This window comes from Rhinolophus sinicus, linkage group LG04 (genome assembly GCF_036562045.2).
Source record: "Rhinolophus sinicus isolate RSC01 linkage group LG04, ASM3656204v1, whole genome shotgun sequence".
Taxonomy (NCBI): Eukaryota; Metazoa; Chordata; class Mammalia; order Chiroptera; family Rhinolophidae; genus Rhinolophus; species Rhinolophus sinicus.
Window position 1 is genome coordinate 47,741,869 of NC_133754.1, and position 17,118 is coordinate 47,758,986.

The window sequence follows — 17,118 nt, forward strand, 5'->3', positions numbered from 1 at the left end:
GCAAGACTAGGAATACCTCAAAGCAACCTCCAGAGAGGAGGAAAGCAATTCCAGCAAACAAACAGAAAATAATAATAAGAAATAAGCAAACCTGGGAGTTTTAAAGGAACATTTAATATATAAGGAAAAAGCTGTAGTTTATCAACTCATCTGTTTCCTTCATATTTCTTACTGTCCACACCTTCGCCAGAAGCGTTCTTTGGATAAAAGCAGGGACAAAGTCCTCTTACATGTTTTCCTCTTCTTCTCTTTTTTCTTTTTCATATAACCCACATCTATTTTATATATGATTTTCAGAATAAGATATTCAAAAAAGAGAATAAATTACACAGTATGGCACCCACCTTGTAAAGTGAGATGTTACCAACAGCTGTTAGAAGTATGAAACATTTTTTTTTTAAATGAAAGCTCTAAGTCATACAAGTAATTTAGCTCTTCTCTAAAATAAATTTAGTATTGTGTATACTCTGAATAGTCTCATCAACAGAAGTACATGTGCATCACTGTTTCTTTTCTCTTTTAATTAAAGAATAATATACATGATGGTGTTACTGGTGCCTGAGAAATCACACACTATTTAAAATAATTCACATCTGAGAGTTCATAGAATAGAATTTCCACTTATACAGTCTGTCCTCCTTTATCCATGGGGGATATGTTCCAAGATTCCCAATGGATACCTAAAACCATACAGAGTACATACATTCCTATGATGAAGATTAATTTGTAAATTAGGCACTGTAAAACGTTAACAATAAAATAGAACAGTCAATCTGATAACTGAGATGGCTACTAAGTGACTAATGGGCAGATAGTTTATCCGTGTGGATGCACTGGACAAAGGGGTGATTCACGTCTCAGGACGGGGCAGGGTGACACACGATTTCATCAAGTTACTTAGAATGCCATACAATTTAAAAATTATGAACTTCTTATTTGGAATTTTTCACTTAATATTTCGAGTCACATTTGACTGTGTGTAGCTGAAACTTTGGAAAGTGGAACCACAAATAAGGAGGATGGCTGTATACAGAATTATGCCTTCATATAATAAATATTATTGACCACCTAATATATGTCGAGCATTGCTTAAGAATTAAGTCAGTTTAGCACTCTGTCTGTCTGTCTGTCTGTCTGTATGTATGGATGTATTTGGAAGTGACAACCAAAGTCGTACTACAAAATAATTTTTTAAAATGTGGAGGAAAGTTAGTTTCTTCTGTTTTGTGTTCTTTTAAATTTGAAATTGCTTATAAACCTTGAAAATTCCTTTTGAAGAATTACATGTAATATATATTTTTTTATTTTTTTATTTTTGTTTTATTAGTTTCAGGTGCACAAAACAATGTAATAGTTAGACATTTATCATTTATATCCCTCACGCTGTGTCAACCCTCCTCCCCCCATCTACTATCCTTCTGACATTGCACACAGCCATTACATTTCTACTGTCTACATTCCTACTGCTGTATTCTACTTCTTGTAACTATATACATAGTATATAAACTTGTAGTTGACATTCATTATTGTTCAGCTTCAGCTTCAGGTGTACAGTGCAGTGATCAGGCATCTACATCATCCCTGAGGTGGTCTCCCTAATGAGACAAGTGTCCATCGGATACCCTACAAAATCTTTACAACATTATTGATTATATTCCCCAAATTGACTTTCCTAGCCCCATGGCAATCTTGTGGTTACTGGCTGTGCTTTCTAATCCCCTCACTATCCCCTTTCTCCCCACCTGCTCTCCCATCTAACAACCCTCAGTTTTTCCTCTTTGTCTCTGAAACTGTTTCTGATTAATTCATTCATTTATTCTTTTCTTTAGACTCCACATATAAGTGAGATCATATGATATTTCTCTTTCTCTGTTTGACTTGTTTCACTTAACATAATGTTCTCTAGGTCCATCCATGTTGCAAATGGTAAGATTTCTTTCTTTATGGCTACATAATACTCCATTGTATAAACATACCACAGTTTCTTAATCCAGTCGTCTACTGATAGGCATTTCGGTTCTTTCCATGTCTTGGCTATTGTGTATAGTGCTGCAGTAAACATAGGGGTGCATAAACTTTTTTGAATTAGAGTTTTGGATTTCTCTGGATCGATATCTAGGAGGGGAATTTGCTGGATCATAAGGTAGTTCCATTTTCAGCTTTTTGAGATACCTCTATACTGTTTTCCATAGTGGATGTACCAATCTGCAATCCCATCAACAGTGCACAAAGTTTCCCTTTTCTCCACATTCTTGCTAGCACTTGTTGTTTGTTGATTTATTGATGATAGCCATTTTGACTGGAGTGAGGTGGTATCTCATGGTGGTCTTTATTTGCATTTCTCTGATGGTTAGTGAGGTTGAGCATTTTTTCATATGTCTGTTTGCCATCTGTGTGTCCTTTTTAGAAAAATGTCTCTTCATATCCTCTGCCCATTTTTTAATTGTGTTGTTTTTTTGGAGTTGAGTTTTTTATAAATTTGTGATATTAACCCCTTATTGGATATATCATTGGCAAATATCTTTTCCCATTCAGTAGGATCCCTTATTGTTTTATTGACGGTTTCCTTTGCTGTGAAAAAACTTTTTAGTTTGATGTAATCCCACATGTTTATTTTTTCTCTTACTTCCCTTGCACGAGGGGATATATCAGTAAAAATCTTACTCCGGGTAATGTCTGTAATATTTCTTTCTGTATTTTCTTCTAGGAATTTTATGGTTTCAGATCTTACATTCAAGTCTTTAAGTCATTTTGAATTTATTTTTGTATATGGTGGAAGGAGGTGGTCCAACTTCATTTTTTTGCATGTGTCTGTCCAGGTTTCCCAGCACCATTTATTGAATAAAATGTCTTTACCTCACCGTACATTCTTGCTTCCATTGTTGTAGATTAAATGACCAGATAGGCATGGATTTATTTGTCCCATTGATCTATGTGTCTGCTTTTATGCCAGTACCATGCTGTTTTGATTACTGTAGCCTTATAGTATAATTTGATGTCAGGTATTGTTATACCTCCCACTTTGTCCTTATTTCGCAAGATTGCCGAGGCTATCTGTGGTCTTTTATGGTTCCATATAAATTTTAGGATTATATGTTCTATTTCTGTGGAAAAATGTCCTTGGTAGTTTGATAGGAATTGCGTTGAATATGTATATTGCCTTAGGCAGTATGGACATTTTAACGATGTTAATTCTTCCTATCCATGAACATGGTATGTGTTTCCATCTATTTGTATCTTCTTTTCTTTCTTTCTTCAGTGTCTCATAATTTTCTGAGTACAGGTCTATTACTTCTTTGGTTAAATTTATTCCCAGGTATTTTATAGTCTTTGAAGCAATTGTAAATAGGACTGATTTCTTAATTTCTCCTTCTGATATTTTATTGTTAGTATATACAAATGCAACTGATTTCTGAATATTAATCTTGTGTCCTGCTACTTTACTAAATTCATTTATCAGCTCTAATAGTTTCTTGGTGGAGTCTTTAGGGTTCTCTCTCTATAGTATCATGTCATCTGCATATAATGACAATTTTACTTCCTCTTCCTCTTTATCAATTTGGATGCCTTTTATTTATCTTTCTTGTCTGATTGCTGTGGCTAGAACTTCCAGCATTAGGTTGAATAGAAGTGGAGAAAGTGGGCAACCTTGCATTGTTCCTGATCTTAAGGGGAATGGTTTTAGCTTTTCCCCATTGAGTATGATGTTAGTTGTGGGTTTATCATATATGGCCTTTATTATGTTGAGATATGATCCCTCTATTCCCACTTCTTAAGGGTTTTATCATAAATGGCTGCTGGATTTTATCAAATACTTTTTCTGCGTCTATTGATATGATTGTGTGATTTTTTATTTTTCATTTTGTTAACGAGCTATATCACATTAATTGATTTGCAGATGTTGAACCACCCTTGCATACCAGGGATGAATCCCACTTGATCATGGTGTATGATCTTTTTAATGTATTGCTGAATTCTGTTCGCTAATATTTTGTTGAGGATTTTTGCATCTATGTTCATTAGAGATATTGGCCTGTGGTTTTCTTTTTTTTGTGGTGTCTTTGTCTGATTTTGGGATCAGGGTGATAGTGGCCTCGTAAAAAGTGATTGGGAGTCTTCCCTCCTTCTGGATTTTTTGGAAGAGCTTGAGGAGAATAGGTGATAATTCTTTTTTGAATGTTTTGTAAAATTCACCTGTAAAGCCATCTGGTCCAGGACTTTTGTTTGTTGGGAATTTGTTGATTACTGATTCAATTTCCCTGGTGGTAATCAGTCTATTCAGGTTTTCCATTTCTTCTTGAGTTAGCCTTGGAAGGTTGTATGCTTCTAGAAAATTGTCCATTTCTTCCAGATTGTCAAATTTGTTGTCATATAGTTGCTCATAGTAATTTCTTAAAAAATTTGTATTTCTCTGGTGTCTGTTGTCACTTCTTCTCTTTCATTTCTGATTTTATTAATTTGGGTCCTCTTTTTTTGATGAATCTGGCTAAAGGTTTTTCAATTTTGTTTATCTTCTCTAAAAACCAACTCTTGGATTCGTTGATTTTTGTATTGTTTTTCTGATTTCTATTTTATTTATCTCTGCTCTGATCTTTATTATCTCCTTCCTTGTACTCCCTTTGGGCTTGTTTTGCTGTTCTTTTTCTAGATCCTTTAAGTGTGAAGATAAACTATTGATTAGTGATTTTTCTTATTTCTTTAGGTAGGCCTGCAATGCTATGAATTTCCCTCTTAGGACTGCTTTCGCTGCATCCCATAGATTTTGGGTCATCATGTTTTCATTTTCGTTTGTCTAGAGATATCTTTTGATTTCTTCCTTGAACTCCTGGTTGACCCATTCATTATTTAGTAACATGTTATTCAGCCTCCATGAATTGGTGTGTCTTCCAGTTTTTTCTTTTTTTCCTGTAGTTCATTTCTAATTTCATAGCACTGTGGTCAGAGAATACAATTGGTATGATTTCAATTTTCTTAAATTTATCAAGACTTGTTTTGTGGCCTAACATGTGGTCTATCTTGGAAAATGTTCCATGTGTGCTTGAGAAGAATGTGTATTCTGCAGCTTTGGGGTGAAATGCTCTGAAAATATTGATTAAATCCAAGTGGTCCAATGTATCATTTAAGGCCCTTGTTTCCATATTTATTTTCCGTCTGGAAGATCTGTCCCTTGTTGTCAGAGGTGTGTTGCAGTCCCCTACTATGAGAGTGTTACTGTTGATCTCTGTCTTTATGTCAGTCAATATCTGTTTTATATGTTTAGGTACTCCTATGTTGGGTGCATAGATGATTACTAGAGTTATGTCCTCTTGTCTGATTGATCCCTTTATTATTATATAGTGCCCATCTTTGTCTTTTAATATATTCTTCATTTTAAAGTCTATTTTGTCAGATATAAGTATTGCAACTCCAGTTTTTTTTCTCATTTCCATTTGCATGAAATGTCTTACTCCAACCCTTCACTTTCAGCCTGTCTGTGTCTTTTGATCTGAGGTGAGTCTCTTGTATACAGCATATACAAGGGTCTTGCTTTCTTATCCACTCAGCCACCCTATGTCTCTTGATTGGAGCATTTAATCCATTTACATTTAAAGTGATTATTGATAGGTACATAGTTATTGCCATTTTTTAAATTTGTAGTAAGATTGTTTTCATCTTTCTTCTGTTTACAGAAGTCCTTTTAATATTTCTTGCAATGCTGGCTTGGTGGTAATAAATTCCTTTAGCTTATTCTTTTCTGGGAAGCTCTTTATCTCTCCTTCAATTTTAAATGATAGCCTTGCTGGATAAAGCAATCTAGGTTGTAGGCCTTTGTTTTCCATCACTTTGAGTATCTCCTGCCACTCCCTCCTGGCCTGCAATGTTTCTGTAGAAAAGTCATTTGATAGTCTTATGGGAGTTCCCTTGTATGTAACCCTTTGTCTTTCTCTTGCTGCTTTTAGGATTCTCTCTTTGTCTTTAACCTTTTCCATTTTAACTATAATGGGTCTTGGTGTGGACCTTTTTAGGTTTATCCTGGTTGGAACTCTCTGCACTTCTTGGGCTTGTATGTCGGTTTCCTTCACCAGGTTAGGCAAGTTTTCGGACATTATTACTTCATATATGTTTTTGATCCCTTGCTTCCTCTCTTCACCTTCTGGTATTCCTATGATGTGCATGTTGTTGCGCTTGATGTTATCCCAGAGGTATCTTAAACCATCTTCATTGTTTTATATTCTTTTTCTTTTTGTTGTTCCGTTTGGGTGATCTCTGCTAACTTGTCTTACTTGTCTTCTGAGTCACTGATTCGATCCGCTGCTTCATCTAACCTGCTGGTAATTCCTTCAAGTGTGTTCTTTATTTAAGTTATTGTATTCTTTAGTTCTAACTGGTTGTTCATTATGATTTCTCTGTCCTTCTTTATGTCATCACTAAGCTCCTTAAACATTCTTATCAGCAGTGTTCTGAACTCTGTGTCTTATAGATTTGTTACCTCTATTTCATTTGGTTCCAATTCTGGAGGTTTCTTCTGTTCTTTTATTTGGGACGTGTTTCTTTGTTTCCCCATTCTGGCTGACTCTCTGTGTTTGCTTCGATGTGTTAGGTAGATTCCCTAGAGTTCTTAGTTCTTGCTGGGTTATCTTATGTAGTATGTGTCCTTTATATTTGACTTGCACTACTTCCTTCTTCTCTTCTGTGTGTGCTCCAAAGGTGACTCTTGTGTTGTGTATATTGTCCTGTTAGTGTTCATCTTTAATTGCTTTTAGCTTGTGAGTAGGTGGGATTGACTGTTAGGCTGACTAGTTGTGAGACTTGGCTCTGCCCACAGCAGGATGTTCTGCTGCGTGAGGGTTGACTGCTTAAATGAGGTTTGGCCTCTATGGGCTCTTGTGTCTATAGAGAATTTCCTCTGGGTGTGTCACTTGTAGATCAAACCCGGTAGTACTCTGGTTTGGTCTGGAGTTGGCCTCTGGGTACGTTGAATCTTGTGTCTCTTAAGCTGGGCCCTGGTAGGGCAATTTCAGAACAAAGCAAATCACCAAGCACAACAACAACAGCAACAACAACAACAACAACAAAGAAAAAAACAAATACATTCACATGTAAAAACAACTGACAACCCACACTCAACACAGGCAAAACTATCAAAGATATAAAAACAAAACAAAACAAAAAAAGCAGCGTCAGTCTTGGCTTAAGCCCACCAAGTAATCTCCAGGTTGTCCTCTGATGTACCAAAGAGTCCTCTGCGGATTGTGCAGGCAGAGCCGGTCACCTGGTGCCCAGAGTTACCTTGGGACTGCAGATTTAGATGAGCAGGGCTATGGGGTCTTGATGGTAGTTTCTACAAAGTCAGTGCAATTTCTGCTCTTCCCTGCACATATGCGCACTGAGAATAACACCACCAGCCCTGTGCCCAGTTCTCCTGAGTCTTAGGGCACTTCTTCCGTGTGTGTGTGTGTGTGTGTGTGTGTGTGTGTGTGTGGCAGGCGGGAGATTTCTGAGCTGCTAAAAGCCCAGAGCTGCGTCTGCTGCCTACTGCTAATCCCTGGGAGCTGGGAGTGTCGCTGTAGTTGTAACTGCCCTGCCCTAGGCAGGCCAGAAAGGGTGGGGTCTGGGGGTGGAGGAGTCTTCTCTCTCCCTGTCCAGTAATATCACACACTTCCCAGCCTCTTCTCTGGGTCAGAGCTGCACACCGGGTCTTCCCAGATTCTGAACACTATGGCTCCTCTGTAATCTGACACAGCTCCTCAGTTCAGGGGCCAGTTTAAGTCTCTGGAAGGGTGGGGGTAGGATTGGAAGAGCTGGGGGAGGGGCCCAGGTATGGAGTTTACGTTCTTTGTCTGACCTAGGGCCCAGTTGGGTATGCTGGGTGGGAAACAGGGAAAGAGCCCACCTCCTGGCTCTGTTCTGTGCTGAGATTCCCTGGGTCTCCACTCCGCTCCCTTCCCTCTTCCCCTGCTTGCCCAATTTGCCCACCTTCAAGTAATCCTCCTACGAGTCTCTTAGCAGTTCTATGTGATGAGCAAAGAGTCCTTTGATGAGTTAACGATGTTCAGTTTGTGAAAAGCTCCGGAGGAGAACTCAAGAAGTCCACCTCGCTGCTGCCATTCCTATGACATCATTCCCAACATGTAATATTTTTAATAGAAGTTGTTGAGTTAAATGGCCTGACTTCTTCGGAAAATGTCACATAAACCTTGGGCCATTGTAACAGCCTGGAAGTAGCAGCAATATGGACCCTGCTAACTGAAAGGGGGAAACAATTTGCAGGGAGGTTCATATAGAACCATTAGGAAAGGTTCAAATTCCAAGCAATAAGGCATTAGTGAAGCAACTGTCACAAACAGAAGTTTGTAAAATAATTAATATTTATTGAACAGTTGCTAGGTATTAACACTGAGGCCTTTATACAAATGATCTCATTTAATTTCTAGAAAACTGGATGATTTTCTCTACTAATACTCCTACATTACAGGAAGGAAAAATGTTCAAAGAACTTTCAGACTGAACAATTCAATCTCAACCGAAAGCTCATGCTTTTTTGAAACCGTATATCAAATATGGTAAGTGAAAGTAGCAAACGGACTTGCTTTTGGGGCAAACATTTGCAGCTGACCTCTTATCTACGAGACACATTTGACAATCAATGTTATGTTCTTTGGAAAACAGCTGTACCAGGAATCAAAGGGCATGTATTGGCAACTTTCAGAAGGAAGTGAGTAACCCATTTGATTTTGAGTAGCAAGCCCACACATAAAAACTAGCATTAGCAGTTTCAATTTTGAAAATTGGGAATATGTAATAGTGATCTATTACTGATTCCTATATATATTTTTTACCTTTGAAAATAACGGTTACAGATTTTTAAAGTTTCCTTTGGCTTCCTTCTCTGTTTTCTTTCAATTCCTCCATGTGTTTCTTTGTTTTTGTTGACTTACGTCTTGTCTTTCTGGTTATAGGCTTTGCTCAAATGTCCAGTAGTAATTACCTTTGTATTCATGTTTAAGGTTAAACACTAAATATTTTATTGTGATCCTAGACAGAATATTTAATGTTGTTTTCATTTCAGTGATTATTAGGTTGATGCAAAAGTAATTGCAGTTTAAAGGTTAAAAAAAAAAATTGCACAAACGCAATTACTTTTGCACCAACCAAATAGATTAAGCCGATTTTTGCAAATGTTTGACTGTTGGTATCTGTATAGACATAAAAGTTGTTCCAAAGTGGAATTTTAATCTAGGAATTAAGTATTTCCTGGGCAATTGGTTAAGACTGTTGGTTTCTATAATAAAAACACCCAGAATTCCAGCATCTCCAAAAAGATGGAAGTTGGTTCTCTCTCCTGAAACAGACTCAATGTAAGCAGGTAGTACGGGCAGATAGGAACCCCTACTCCACAAGATCATATTATTTCCTAACCAGAGAAAAGAAAAAATGCAGGGTAATCAGCTGTCTGCTAAAAATGTGATGTGTAAGTTGCACACATCAATTCCATTTGCATCTCATTAGTGAAATGTAATCACGTGGCTCTACCTGGCTGCCATGGAAACTTTGAAGAGTAATGTTTACCTGGGTGCCCAGCTAAAACTTGGGGCATTGAGGGTTTCTGTTACTAAAAGGAACAAAAAGTAGAAAAATATTGATAAAAATTTGCAGTGTCATCACAGGAGCCAAATGCTTAGTTGGTGATTTTGAAATTCAGCCTATAGATGTTCACTTAGTTTCTCTTGTGTCAGTACTAAGTGTCTACCATGATGTCAAACACATCAGTTGTGCCTGATTTGCAAGTTAAAAGTCCCTGCCTTTCTTGCTTGTGTGTTCCTTAGTTAACTTATTTGTTTTACTTTAACACTCCAATTTTTCAGCTATAGAGTAGGAGGGGTAGTTGTCTTGTTCAGTAGCTTGGGAAAAAATACAGAAGCCTAACTGTTGTTTTTTCTCCCACATTTTCAATAGCCTCTTTTCTTTTCAGTTGTGTGAGAAACTTCACTTTGGAGCAACCTGATGCCTCCAAGTCTTGAGCCGTTCTGGTATTCCATAGTGAGAATAGGTTGGCTTCTGGATTTCTCTCAGGTATTTCTGGCCAACCTCTATGCAAGGCAGAGGTTTAGCTTTCTCTGTGTCACTAAGTCAGTTTTCAGCATCCAGAATTTTGTAGTTGTTCTTTTCTCTCCTATTCTCCTTGTCCTTGCAGGTGTATGCCTCTCCAAAGATCCCTTTATTCTATGTTTAGCAGAGTTTCTATGTCATGTTACCTATCTTGGTAGCAGGGAGAGATAATAGAATACAACAAAGTGCAAAATAGATTATTCTGTGACCTCCTTTCCAGTGAAACTAGACAAAAAGAATAGAGAAATTGAGGCTTTTGGAAAATATATTCATTTCATGACTAAGATATTACAGTTTTGTCCCTAAACAATTTCTTTTTCATATTGATATGTCTATATAATTTTATAGCAAAGCTATGTAAACATGTGACAATGCTAAATGCATTGGAATGCTGATCTAAACAGACTAGAAAGAGGGAAACTTGTACTCTCACAGTGCGGAACCTGTTGTGATGGGACAGATCACAGAAAACAAAGATGGGGAGGCCATACAGGCTTAACAGGATAGAATCATAGCGGTTTATAAGTGGAACTTTAGCTACTGGAGGAGTTAGAAAATTAGTGGCGATCATGGCAAGAAGGCAAGGAGTCTAGTGAGGCCCACTGGTGACTGTAGGAAGCTGTTCTGAGAAGAGCTGGAGAATGGAATCAGGGGGTCCTGTAATGATGGAAGGATCTAGAATTAAGAATCTGTAAATAAGTAAAGCTGCTGATTTCAGCATGAACTATAAACAAATGCTAGGAATACAAACTTTTGAAAAACTAATATTAGGGAACAACTCTCATTCCCAAAGGGCATAAAAAGATAAGGCAGATTCCAATCCTAAATAAACTTGGGTGCAAGCAGGTTGGCCCAAAGGGACTGAAGTAATCATTTCAGAGATCCAGGCACTAGGAAAGCCACGGAAGAATTAGACTTGAGAAAAATAACAAAGTAAACCCAGTGGCTAGACAGCATACATATTCATTTAGAGACCATTGATAAGGTCTAATTTGATCCTAAACCACTGAGCTAGTGCCCTGAGCTGCTTAAAAAGAGGGTTGGTCTTGGGTTTTAAGAGGCTTAATTTATAGATAGATACTATATAAATTCAGGGGTGGAATCATAGGAAAACTGAGGGTTAGATTCAAGGAAATTATACATTTTTTAAATTTACCTTGAAACATTCCTCATTATTATCTGTCCCTTTAGCTATAGTACATCGCCTCAATCATTATTACTTAAAGCCCCAGGAAGAAAAGAACATCTGTTTGGGGTTTTAATTACATAGTTATTTGTACCTTTCCATAAAATGTAGGGAAGTAGGGTCTCAGGCTCAACAGGAGACATCCTAAGCTGGGACTGTCTGAGTCCTTAGAGAGCAAACAATTTTCAAAGCAACTAGAAGTTTTGTGAGATCAGATAAACAAGGGGTCAAAGAAGGTTTTACCCTAATATCTTTTTTAAGAAGAATGAAACAGGCTCAGCACATTATTCTTCATTCTATGTATTAAACTAGCCACCTAGTCTGTTTGTTTCTTTGGGTATCTTGAAAATATTCTTAATTACAGCCCTTTATCTCCATTTCTATAGCCACATTCTTAGTATCATCTTAGCATCTTTCTTACTTGTTACTTCAAATAACTTCTGTCTTCTCTCAGTGTCTCTAATTCATCCTCACTCTGGTATGGGAGCTATCTGTCTGAAAGTTAAATATAGCTATGTTGTTATTCCAGTGCTAAAGATATTTCAGTGGTTTACTGCACAATAAATCTAAATTCCGTTGCATGGCATATGGGATATTTTATAATCTGTTTCATATCTACCTTTCTAAACTTCTCCAACAAACTCTAGCCCTATAATATCTCTAAAGTTCCATGGTTATTCCTTGCTCTTGAAAACTTGCAAGCCTTTTCATCTTCTAGCCTATTTTATGCTTTTCCCATCACTTGATAGCCCAAGAATCAGGAAGCAAACTTCCTTCTAAAGGAAGGAATGTGTGGTAGAAAAGAGAAGGGAGGCTTTCTTCATAATACCCTGTAGTAGAAGGAGTATATGTTTTGCTTTTATTATTGTTATTGATTTTGTGTCTGTTTTGGGTTTTTTTTTTTGTTTTTTTTTTGGGGGGGTGGTGGGTTTTGCCAGCAAAAAGCTTTGAAAAGGAAAGAAAGTTCCAAACTCTGGGAAAAATGCCTTTTGTATGTGTCTCCTTTTCAGTGAAGGAAGTCATTGAATGTTTGACCAGATTCTTTCACTTAAAAATCTATTTTTTAAAATTATACCCATTTAAAATAAATTCTTAGATAAAATATGGCACATGTCAACTCGAACAGAATATCGCCCAGCCTCTAAATTCTCTAACAGATAGGTGGAGTATGAGTTGGAGAAATAAAAAAAATTACTGCAATGAATAAACCCAAAGTAAAAACAGTGACATAAAAGTATATTGAGTTAATTAGTAATCCCTGAGGAAACGAGAATTATACTGAAGCAAAGGGATGAGAGATGAGCACTGACATACTGTTATGCAAACTATGACCTTGTACTGATTTACAAGTTAAGATAGTCATAATACATTCTATACATTATGTAGTATATAAAGGAAGCAGCTCAGGAAATGATACATTTAAAAGTTTCTATCTAGAGACAGGCTTTTCAGTCCATCTATTTGGATGGGCAAAATCTCATGATTAATTTCACTAACTGTGTAGCTCTTACTTGCATGTGTGGATGTAATTTAGTTCCAGAAAAGAATGAACCCCTGAGTCATAACTGTGGCTATAAGAGGCGGTAACCCCTGAAAACAAGGCTTATCCCTTGGTCAGATCAAAGAGTAAATGTGCTGGTCTTCCTAGGCCCCATGCTGGGGTGAGAGGCCACAGAGAGTTCTACCTTCTTTGGAAAGCATTCTTGGGAAAGGAGAACTGCCTAGCTCACCATGCTGTGAAACGCCTCCATCACATTTATTTTCCAGCAGGCTGACCCTCAAGGAGTATAGGATATAGGATGCAGGACAACTCAGGCAGACTAAGATCCACCTTATTGGAACGGAAGCCTCATCATCGGCGTCTTTCACTGGCACTTTGGGATATTGTTAGAGGCAAATATTTTAAAATTGATATTCATTAGAGTTCTTCACCATATGCAACCATGGGCACCTTTTTTTTTTTCCCTAGCAAAATATTTAACCGTGAATAATTTGAATAATTATGTCGTTTGAGCATTGTGATCCACAAAATATAAATATATTAGCCTCTTCCCAAGGCTGGGGTTAGGTGGAGAATGGAAGCTGGAAAGCAAGCAAAATAAAATAAAACAAGCCAACAAACAAACAAACTACATCAAAAGGTCAAAGCGTTGTTTAGGAGGATTAAATGAGATTTTACATGTGTACTGAGATAGAATGGTATAGCTTTAGCTGTCCCAGAGTTGAAAAATAGGCTCAAAATATGTTCATAAGCTGAGATATAGTCAAGGGTAATTTCTTAACATTCTAAGAAGATCCCTTCTCCAAGGCTTACTTGGAGATTAAGTCTGACCACCATGCAGAGAATGTTGTTACTGCCCTGCCCAGGTCCACTGACCAAACCAGCATACCCAACCCTCAGTTGTTGGGAGAGTTAGCTGCTATCTGCTTATAGCTGTCTCTTCTTCTCCAGAGACTTCCCCTCAGGTCATTGGGGCCAACATCCTGGGAGATTATGCCCAGCCCTGTTGCCTGCTCCAACCCTGCCCATAAGACAACTTGCAGACAAGAATGGGGGGACCGATAAGGGGTCCAAAATACCAACCTATTTTATTCCAGATAGAGACAATGCTGCACTGTGATTCATTCTTTGAGCTCCTGTATGTATTGAACCATTCCTCACATTCTCAATAAATCTTATATCCCCAAATGGTAACAGGCTGCTGCTGTCCCAGGAGCATACCCATATGGGAACATGTTGGAATTGGGGGTAGCAGGTTTGTTTTCCTATACAAAATCTTTAATATTTAAAAGAAAGAATCTCCTATGTTAATTCCAACAGCTTTATCAGACGTGGCCACCCAGTAAGTTCCACACACACTTGGGTACTTGGAAGGTTATTGCTCAGCTTTTTAACTGGTCAAGGCAAGCAAAGTGTTCACTTTTCCCACCACTGGACTTGGTGTTTATCATCCATGAGGGTGCATTTCCTGGCACAGGCTGTGTGTATGCTATAGTTGATCCTTGCCGCAGGAGCAAGAAGCCAGTAAAATTGGCAGGATTCTTGTGGCCACTTTCACTTCGGAATGTGGTGTTTATTGAATTGCAGCTTTCTGAATGAGTAGCTTGAGCCACTCAGTATCCCCCCTCAGTTAAAAAAAAATAAAAAAAATCTTTTTTTACTTTTTATTTTTGTAGTGTTCTAGATGGCAACCGGTGAGTTGTAAAATAAATGTTAGTAGCCTGTTCCTACAGATGATACAGAAGCGTTGGCTCAAGGGGTTTTCCATCTGCAAGGTTCTTTTTTTTTCAATTAAATTTTATTGGGGTGACAATGGTTAGTAAAATTACATAGGTTTCAAGTGTATAATTCTGTAGTACATCATCTATATATCACATTGTGTGTTTACCACCCAGAGTCAGTTCTCCTTCCATCACCATATATTTGGCCCCTTTTACCCTCTTTTACTATTCCCCCTCCCCCCTTACCCTCTGATAACCACTAAACTATTGTCTGTGTCTAAGAGTTTTTGTTTCTTTATTTGTTTGTCTTGTTCCTTTGTTGCTTTCAGTTTTATATCCCACATATGAATGAAGTCATATGGTTCTCAACTTTTACTGTGTGACTTAGCATAATAATCTCAAGATCCATCCATGTTGTCACAAGTGGTACTATTTCATCTTTTCTTATGGCAGAGTAGTATTCCATTGTGTATATATACCACATCTTTATCCAATCATCTACCATATGTTACTTTGTTTGTTTCCATGATTTGGCCACTGTAAATAAAGCTGCAATGAACAGTGGAACACATATATCTATGGATAAATGTTTTCAGATTTTTTTGGGTAGATACCCTGGAGAGGGATTGCTGAGTCATATGGTAATGTTATTCTTAATTTTTTGAGGAACCTGCACACTGCCTTCCTTAGTGGCTGTACCAATCTGCACTCCCAGCATCAGTGTATGAGGGTTCCTTTTTCTCCTCAGCCTCTCCAACACTTGTTACTCTTTGCCTTGTTGATGATAGCCATTCTAACGAATGTGCAGTGATATCTCACTGTGGTTTTTATTTGCATTTCTCTGATGATTAGTGATGCTGAACACTTTTTCTTATGTCTACTGGCCATCTGTATGTCCTCTTTGGAGAAATGTCTATTGAGGTCCTCTGTCCATTTTTTAATTGGATTGTTTGTCTTTTATTTTTTGTTCAGTTGTATGAATTCCTTATATATTTTGGATATTAGCCCCTTATCGGAGGCGTTGTTTGCAAATACCTTCTCCCATTTAGTTGGATGCCTTTTATTTTGCCGATGGTTTCTTTTGCTTCAAAAGCTTCTGCACCTGCAAGATTCTTAAGATTCTTTTGCTTCTTTATAGCTACTTGATTTTGATGAATTTGCTGTGATCCTGGGATGTTCAAGTACTTCTCCCAGCATTGGCCTTTGGCTGGATTATGCTTCAACAGCCTTGAAATGAGGTCCCCTGTCCCCTCTGGTACACAGTCACATTTTTCATATTTTCTAGGAACCTGCAAGCAACAAAAACTTCCTGATCAGTATTCACCTGGCCTCAGAACTTTCCCTGTATTTTAATATGTTTTTATTGTGTTCTTGCTTGCAGTTTGCAACATTTCGCCAGATGATCTTTGATGCTATGAAAGTAGCTGAGTCATAGTGGGGGGGGGGAGACATGAGCCCCTCAGATCAGCATAGCAGAGAAAATACCATGCAGCCCCAGTATGAGATTCACTTTTTCTGAGGTCTTTCATTCCATTTTCCTTCAAAATTAAAATTTTGATACACTCATATCACAGTTAGATAATAGATTTTCATTCTCTTTAGAGTGAGAATATAGAGACAATGGAAAAAAACAACAGGGTTCAGATTAATAGGAGATGACAACTTGACCAAACAGGAGGTGGCAGCCCTGCCAGATCCATGGCTCAGTGGCAATGACAGGCAATTAGCGATCACAGAGGACCAGATGCAATGGGAGGCAGCAGCAATTCACTGAGAGCTTTCTGGCTCCTCCACTATCATTCATAGTGTTTGCAGAGCTAAATAAACATTAATGTGTGCTTTTTTAAAGAATGGAGTTATGTTAGGAAGAAAGAAAGTCATGAAACCAGGAAAAAACCAAAAAAAAACCCAAAAAGAGTTCCAGTGGAAAAATAAGGACATTCTTCCCAACTCACAGCGTTATAGAAGAAATGAAAAATATCTAACAATTTAACAGCAGATTTCAAATTTTTATATGATATTGCAGAATTTAAAGCAATTTTTAGAATTCACCTGGCATATCCAGCACAGAAAACATTGATATCTCTACTACACATACAGCGATTAGGCTCTTTTATTTTTCTCTTAAATTTTTTCCTTCACATTTCTACCTCCACATAAATAAATACAATCAGAAAATATACATGAATAACAATAAATCTTGAGTAATATATTTATTTAATTAAAAAATGTAATGCTTTTTCTTTGTAGATAAACAGAGTATTATGGTTATCATTGTAGTCTCTTGCATACATTTAATTGTACAATAATTAATATTAATTCTTACATATAGTTTGTTCCAAAATATCCTCAGAGATGTACTCATGTCCACAAAATAGAGAATGAAATTAACGATGCAATTAGTAGCCCAACCCCCAAGTAATTTACAGTTTCACACTTACGTACATAGATCATATCCACACACCACATACTTTCAAACGCAAACTGTAAATCAACCTCTTTAAACTAAATATTGCATTCTTGAGTAATCTTCATATTTTAAATATTGTGAACATGTTAAAATTTGAAGATAGCAGTGCAGTGTATACCTGAAGCTGAAGCTGAATAATAATGAATGTCAA